Source organism: Mustela putorius, unplaced genomic scaffold, assembly GCF_011764305.1.
Source record: "Mustela putorius furo isolate JIRA1106 unplaced genomic scaffold, ASM1176430v1.1 tig00003983_pilon_pilon_pilon, whole genome shotgun sequence".
NCBI lineage: Eukaryota > Metazoa > Chordata > Mammalia > Carnivora > Mustelidae > Mustela > Mustela putorius.
In genome coordinates, this window is record NW_025422123.1 from 10,468,906 (window position 1) to 10,476,643 (window position 7,738).

The 7,738-nt window shown below is 51.6% G+C and overlaps 1 long non-coding RNA gene across 1 annotated transcript; it reads right to left on the bottom strand.

Moving 5' to 3' along the window:
- Positions 1 to 1,915: 1,915 nt before the first annotated feature.
- On the bottom strand, positions 1,916 to 5,409 carry LOC123389528. The gene is made up of 3 exons (XR_006604142.1): positions 4,082 to 5,409; positions 3,608 to 3,702; positions 1,916 to 2,429 (listed from the first exon to the last, which is right to left on the bottom strand). It is a non-coding gene; the product is annotated as an uncharacterized LOC123389528 (long non-coding RNA).
- Positions 5,410 to 7,738: the final 2,329 nt, after the last annotated feature.

A 7,738-nucleotide genomic window follows, 5' to 3' on the forward strand; every position in this document is an offset into this window, starting at 1 on the left:
GAGGGCAGTTCCTGCAGAAGAGAATTGGGGCATGTCCACTGGTCACTCTGAGGCCCTGTAAGATCTCCCCCGTCTGAAGGGGAAGCTCTCTCGCTCTTGCTCTCTCTCTCCCTAGGATGATCATACATCTGTATCCAGATCAGAGGGGGGGGGGGGGAAGGCCAGAAACTGTACTACCAGGTTGATGATGGCATCAGGCTTAACCACTGGGGGCTTTCTGGAGGAGGTGGCTTAGTGCGAGAAAGGCACATGAGGAAGACTGTCGGACACCTCTAGTCAGAAGTAGGTAAGGACCAGGGCGCCTGGGAGGCTCAGTCGGTTGAGCATCTTTCTTTGGCTCAGGTCATGACCCCAGGGTGCTGGGATCGAGCCCCTCATTGAGTTCAGTGGGAACACTGCTTCTCCCTCTGCCTCTCCGCGCCCCCCCATAGCTTATTTTCTCTTATTCACTCTCTTTGTCTGTCAAATAAATAAATAAAATCTTAAAAGAAAAAAAAAAAGTAGACAAGGACCATAGGGTGGTTACTAGGAGGAAGAGAAAGAGGAAGGATGTGGCAGGAGTTAGCAGAGGCCCAGGTGAGAAGCACGGCTGAGGCAGGGCTGAGAAGGGCTTAACCCCAAGGGCTTAATGGGGGTGGGGGCTCCAGTGAAGCCTTACAGGATACAGGAAGAAAGAGGCTGGGTTTCCCACCCAGAATCCCTAGATGAGAAATCCGTCACCTTTCTCTGGGGTCTGCCCTAACAGGCACAGGGGAGATGGTCAGTGTCACCCCGCAACCCAGGAGGCCCCCAGTGGGAGCTCTGGGTGCAGGGTCTAATACCTGGGTTTCCCTCAGAAGGTGACACCGAGAGTGTGGTTTTGTATTTGATCCCAGCTGGTAGTTTTTTCCGATAAAAAGAAACTCTCGACTTAGAAAAAGCAACCATGCCCAAATCCAGCAATTGCATTTGTTTAACATGAAAATGGGCTGAAAGAGTGAGCAAGAGAACCACGAACACCAGTACATGAGGGTGCCCTGCCAGCCCCGCTGTCCCCGGCCGCATGGCCCGGCTGCCTGCTGCACTGTGTAGAAAACCCAGAAGGAAAATAATTTTGAAATTCTACTGTGATGGATACAGTTCTGGAGATTTTGACCATTTTCAGAGCCAGGCCTCTGCTTCCCCATCCTCTGTTACAACCTCCTTTGAATTCTTGAAAAGGCTCTATCTTTTGTTGTCATGTGGACACTCTTCTATGCTAGACATTAATGGAAAAGGTTGTGAGCAAAGGACACTGGGCTCTTTTGTCCTGAAACACAACTGGTAACCCTTGGCTTCCCTTGGAACCTGTTACTTTCCTGTACCTGGAAATGGGACCGCCACCCCCATGGTCGCTCAGGCCCACAGCCTGGCTTTCATATTTGATCTCTGCTTTTGCTTGAGCCCCACATCCAAATCCATCAGCAATCCTGGGGCCTGTTCTACTTCAAAAATATTTCCACCCCTTGCTCCACTCTTCCTGCCGTCTCTCCTGGGTTCTGTGGCTTCCTTGTTCCCCTCCAGTCCCTCCAATTTGTGCCCCTCCCAGCAGCCAGGCTGAGCTTTGACACCATATGTGGGATCACACTGCCTCTCTGCTTAAACCCTCTGCACTTGCCGCATAAATCCTGCCCTCCTTACCTGCCTCCTGACCACCTCTTCCACCTCCTGGAGGCCCCTCTCACCCCCTATACACACTGATCTCTCAGTTCCTTGAACATATCAGTTTCATGTTTGCCTTAGGGACTTTGCACTTGCTGTTCCCTCCTTCTAGAACATTCCAGCTCCACACCTTTGTCTGTATGCCTCCTCCTCATCTTTTAGGAGTCAGCTCAAATATCACCTCCTCCAAGAGGCCTCCCTTGAGCACCTCCCCTCGACGATATCAGTCACGCCAACCATTACATCATGTTTTATTTTCTCCGTAGTATTCCTCACTAGCTGAATTAATTTTGTTTACATGTTTATTGTCTTTCTCCCTCTCTAGAGTTCCAGGAGAGCAGGCACCTGGTCTGGGTGATTTACCACTGCGTGCTCATGCCTAGCGTTTGGGATTTGATACATATTTGTTGAATAAATGAACAAATGAACGAATGGATGGATGGATGGATGGACCGACGTTCCAGTTCTGCCTTTGCTAACTTGAAGAGATTTTGCAAGCTCTCTTACACAATCAGGAGCTTGGTAACCTGTTTGTGCTCTCATTCCAAGGATTTTAGGCTTGCTTGGCCAATCAAGTTGCAGCTCATCAATTCTTGGCGGCCCCACCCCTACCAGCAGGGCCCAGAGCACACAGTAGGTTCTTGGCGCACACTGGGGGACGGCGTTGGCTAGTTCAGCCTGGCTCCTGTACTGATTATCCAGGTGACTTCAAGCAAGTCCGTCTATCTTTTGTTGTTTATATTCCTCATCTGGAAAGATAAAGAGGTTTGCACAGATAGCCTCTCAGATTCTGTTTGACTTTTTGACTTTCAAGGATCAGAATGGAATGAACTAGCTCAGGGGTTTTTGTGGATTGGGAATGTGGGGGGGGGGGTAGGAAGAGGCTGGTGAGCTATTTGGAGGGGTGGGGTCTCAGATAGGACTTCCTTCCCAGGGCTTTGGGGGACCCTCTAGCTGAGGTTTGCTCCCTGAAGTTGGGGCTTTGCCCCTTGTCATTTCTCACTTTCCCGGAGCTGTGACTATGGAAGCATGACCTGAAGACTGTGGCAGCCTCTCCTTCTCATCTGTCACAGAGACAGCACCTCCAGCCTGAGGCAAATAAGAATAAGCTGCCTGAAATCACTCACACAGATTTGGGGGGTAGGCCAATGAATGTGTCTGGGGGACAGAAAGTTCTCTGCTCTTGCGTTCTCCAAGGGTTCTGTGCGCCCTAAAGCTTAGGAGCCCATATTTAGAAGGCCAGGCTGACTAAGATGAGTAATAGAAGGAGGAAGGGGAAGCAAGAGAGAGAGAGAGTACCCCATTCCCCAATTTTTTTCATGTCTTTTCTGGACCTGTTTCCTCTTGAGTAAATGAGAAGTTTGCGTGATACCAGAATAACACCCAGCATTTAGAATAGTAATGTCTACTTTTATTTCATGTACATTATCTCATTTATTCTTTCTAAAAACCCTGTGAAAGCCTTCCCTGTCAGCAGCTCTGTCTTCCAGATGACAAACCCAAGGTTTGGGGAGGCTGGGTGACTTGCCCGAGATCACACAGACTGTGACTGGCAGCGTGGGCCTGGAGCCAGCAACTACCTCTTAGGTTCTCCCACTGGCACTCTGGGCAGGGGGAGTGAGGAGAAGGGAGAAGAGGAGGAGGCCGACGGGGAAGGAGGTCATGCCCAGATGGAAATCTTCAGTTCCTTCCACTGAACCCAGAAGGCCTCCTGGAGAAGGGGGCACTTGGGGAGCTGGGGAGGGGAGGAATTCCCAGGCACCGGGGGCCATCCTTTCTGGTGGGTTCTCAGGTACTCATGGTCCCTTTGGATGGCTGGAATGCAGGTGTGGGTTCGCTATCGGACTTTGGGCTCTGCCACAGGCCTCAGGCTGGGGAGACTTTTCGGAATGTGCCCCTTGCCTTCCAGAACCACCTTTGGCCTCACCTGCTGTTTATACTCCTCTTCCTCCCCCTCTACCCCGCTTGGCAGCCTGAGCCAGTGCCAGGAAATTGTTGGTCAAAGGTGAGGTCACCAAGAACCTGGAGAAACAACAGGTCCTCATTAACCTTGTTTATCTGTCAGGTACCTGTTGCCTTATAAGGTTCCTCCTGCCCTTCTCATTAACTTTGTCTCCTGCCTCCTTAGAAGCTCAGATTCTCCCGGAAGATTTCTTCATTTGACCTTCCGAGATGCACTTCCTGTTTCTGCACGTGGTTTCTGTATCTATCAGGCCTCATCTCAGATTATGTGGTCACCTGAGTCAAGATGCTGGCTTCTTCATAAGGCTGTCCTCACTTATCTGTGAGGACAGTGTCTGTTTACCATTGTGTCCTCACAGGCCGGTGACAACATCTGGTCCAATAGACTGGTGAATGGAGGATTGAGATTAACGTCCTGGGTCTACGGTTCAGAACTCACCTCCTCCAGGAAACCTGCCGGGCTTGCTTCCACACTGCTCTTATCATCTTCTCATTCCTGCCTTTGGTCTGCCTCTCTATCTTGTCCCGACTTCTGCTCGCTGTTGCTCTTTTAGGTGGGTGCCTTCAACCACAGGTAGGCTCTGTGAATGCAGAGACTGGGTCTTCTTATTCTCTCGTGTCACCCCCTGATCCCCACCCCAACCCTGTGTCCTGCACACAGTAGACTCCTAAGTGATGCTTACTAACCAACTGGCCTGTGGGATCTGGGCCAAAGCAGGGCCAGGAAGGTCAGATAATCTCTCAAGGTCACCCAAGTTTGTAGTTTAAGAGCTTGGGCCTGTCCTGGCCCAACCAGCACATCCTTCCTCAGAGCTGGGGCCCCTTTGGTGTGCAGTGCTGATATTTTAAAACTATTGATGTTCATGCATTTTTCACTAAAAAGACCTTCGGCCAGAGCCTTCAATGTGCCAGGCGCTGTGCTCATTCTGGTTCTCAGAGTTGGAGGTGATATAGTTCCTTACCTCAGGAGGTGAGATATTTACCAGAACAGTCTTCAGCATTGGAGCCAAATGTTGGGGCAGTCAGAGAAAACTTCCCTGAGGAGGTGGCCCCTGAGGCCCTTAAAGCATTCTTACACAACCATTCATGTGGTCAAGGTGTTTAAGAGAGCCCTTGCTCATCTCTGTTAGTCCAAGATATGCCAGTGACCAGCCTGGGGCCTGGTTCTTGGAGAAGGGGAGAATGTAGGCTGTTCCCCAGCAAGCCCTGCCCCATCAGGAGCCACAGCCAGCAGCCTGCAATGAGAGGGCCCGTCGCCTACTGCCAAACATGATGGCTCGGAGATGGGCAGAGATACTCCTGAGGTCCCGCAGTGACCTAGAACCCGAGGTCTGGTCCGGATGGGGCGATGTGGCCAGAACCCAAAGGGGACAGAATGCAAGTGTTCTGATTCCCCCCTGAGGTCCCTCCCAGAGTCACCCTTTGTCCCTTTTCCTTCACGAGGCCAGTGCCTTCACCAGGCTGGTCTGGAGGTGGGGCACAGAGAAAGTGGTTCTTACCAGGGTCTCCTCCTCGCCCAGTGGCAGATAGGCATTGAAAAGATGGCCCAGGCTGAGATACCTGTTGGAAAGAGAAGGGTATGAAGAAGCAGCTGGGGCAGAGAGGATGTTCTTCAGCGAGAGTGTGCCTCCTGGACACTTGTGTGCACAGCAGAGGTCCCATTTCTCACGAGCAGGGCTAACCTATCAGAGGAAGGGAGAAGGAAAGGGACTTGTTGGCTGCCAGCTGGCCTGAGCCGGCTACTTGTAGCTCCCAGGCCTTATTCCTGTCCACCCCCCCCACAGCCTCAGGGCACAAAGTCCAGTGGGGTGATTTTGTCATTTCTTCCCAGGGTAGCCTTAAAGGGCCAGCACCTTCACTCGGGGTTAATGGTTACCTGTTGGATCACCAACAGCCCCGGAGGACAGTGTGTACGAGGATGGGTGGGAGGTGAAGACAGAGGGGTGGCCTGGGGCGGTGCTGGGCTGACACATGAAGAGGAGGATCGTGGCCCTTTGAACATACCTCTTGGGGTTGCCTCCCCTCTTGGCTGGACTTGGCCCATGTGTGTCTTTAAGGGCAGACAGCCCAGGGAACTTGTGAGCCTGAAAGGGAGGGTAAAGTCCAGGGCGCTGCTCCCCTCAACCCCCAGCTCTGACAGGAGAGCGGTTTGGGAGACAAAAAAACTTTCGAGGCTTAGAATTCCCACAGTAGGGGTGGGGGGGGTGTCTTCCAGCCAAATGAGAGGGGAGAGCAGGTCTTGGGCCCTCAGGAGGTCAGGCCTTGGCTAGGCAGGTCCCTGGGGTCCCTCATCCTCAACCACTAGACATATGCATGTCCCCCACACTTGGAAGATTTGCCAGCATCACCCGTGAACTGCCCAGCCCTTCCATTCTCCCTCTCAGTCCCACCCTTCCAGCCTCGGGAAGCAGAATAGTAAGTAATAGTATTGATAACAAGGGCCACCCTTTGTTGGGCCCTGAGGATATATATATATATATATATATATATAGAGAGAGAGAGAGAGAGAGAGAGAGAGACATCTGTGATCCTATCAACAGCCCTGCGAGAGGGTACGGATCTCACCCCCACGTTTCCCAGAGTGGAGAAGGGAGCCTGGAGAGCTTATGTAACTGCCTGAGATCACACACATGGCAGGGGCAGAGCAGGACTCAACCCCTGGTCTGGGTTGTATCAAAGGTTTGTGTTTTTTACCACAGAGGGTGATGGGCTGCGGCCCGGCTGTTTCTCCAGCACACTGGCTCAGTCAAGGCTCCAGAAGGCTTTCATGATTTGCCCTAGCCAGCCTGGGAATGGATGAAGGAATAAGCAAAATTTGGTCTGTGCATACAATGGAGGACTATTCAGCCCTCCAAAGGAAGGAAATTCTACCAGACACCACAACGTAGATCAAACTGGAGGACATTTTGCTAAGTGCGCTACTCCGGTCACAAAAGGACAAATCCGCAGGAAGAGCAGGATGGGGTCACACTAGTCCCAGATGTCAGTGTGTGCGAGCCAGGGTGGGAAACAGCAGCAATCTCGTGGCCTCAAGCTTGGCCATGTTGCATTGTCTGTTACTGCCTTGGGCTCTGTGGCTGCAAGTGGCTGTGGCATCTGGGGGTTCCCTACGGGAGGGCCTGGGGGCCTTGAGGGGGCTTGTCCAGTAGCACAGGCCCAGAAGAGGCAGAGGGATGGACAAGATGACCTCACAGGAGAGACTGCCATGGACAGGAGTGTCCCTCTTTCTGTGAAGGCTTTACTCAAGTTCACTCTCCATTCCTACTCATGGTTCACAGAGCAATTCATGACTTTTGTCTTTTTGCAGGCATTGAAATCTAATGATTTCCCCCAGATTCCTGCCTGTGGCTTTTAACTATTATCATTTGGCTCAAAGACCACAGGCTGGCAGCTTATCCTTCCTCAAGCCCTTTGCACACACAATTTTTTAGGGTTTTGGCAGAGAAAGTTTTATTAATCCCACTAGATAGACGAAGACACTGAGCCCTGGAGCGAGGAAGTTCTGTGACCGAAGCCTAGAGAGCCCTGGTGGGCGACCAGCCCTCCTCAGCCTGGGCCTCACACGGCTTCCCACTACACTGCTTCTCCAGCCCTCCCTCAAAGAACTTTCTCTGTTCAGGCTCGCTCGCTTTGGAGTTACACTTTGCCTCTAATTCTTTTACTTAATTTTTGTTTATTGTGGTAAAGCGCACTTAACATAAAATTTACTGCCTCAACCACTTTAAAGGGCACAGTTCGGTGACATTAAGTACATTCCTATTGTTGTGCAAGCATCCCACCATCCTTCTCTAGAGCTTTTTCATCTTTTCCAGCTGCAGCTCTGTACCCATGAGGCACGGACTCCCGGACTCCCTTTCCCCGGCTGACCCCAGCCCCTGGCGGCCGCCGTGTACTTCCTGTCTCAGTGAATTGGGCTACTCTAGGTAGCTCACAGTGGAGTGTCCATCGTTATGTGGCTGGCTTATTGGACTTAGCAAAACGTCTTCAAGGTTCGTCCATGTTGTGGCGTAATGGTAGAGTTTCCTCCCTTTTGAAGGGTGAATGATACTCCATAGTTTGTATAGACCACCTCAGGCTGATCCATTCATCAGCTGAG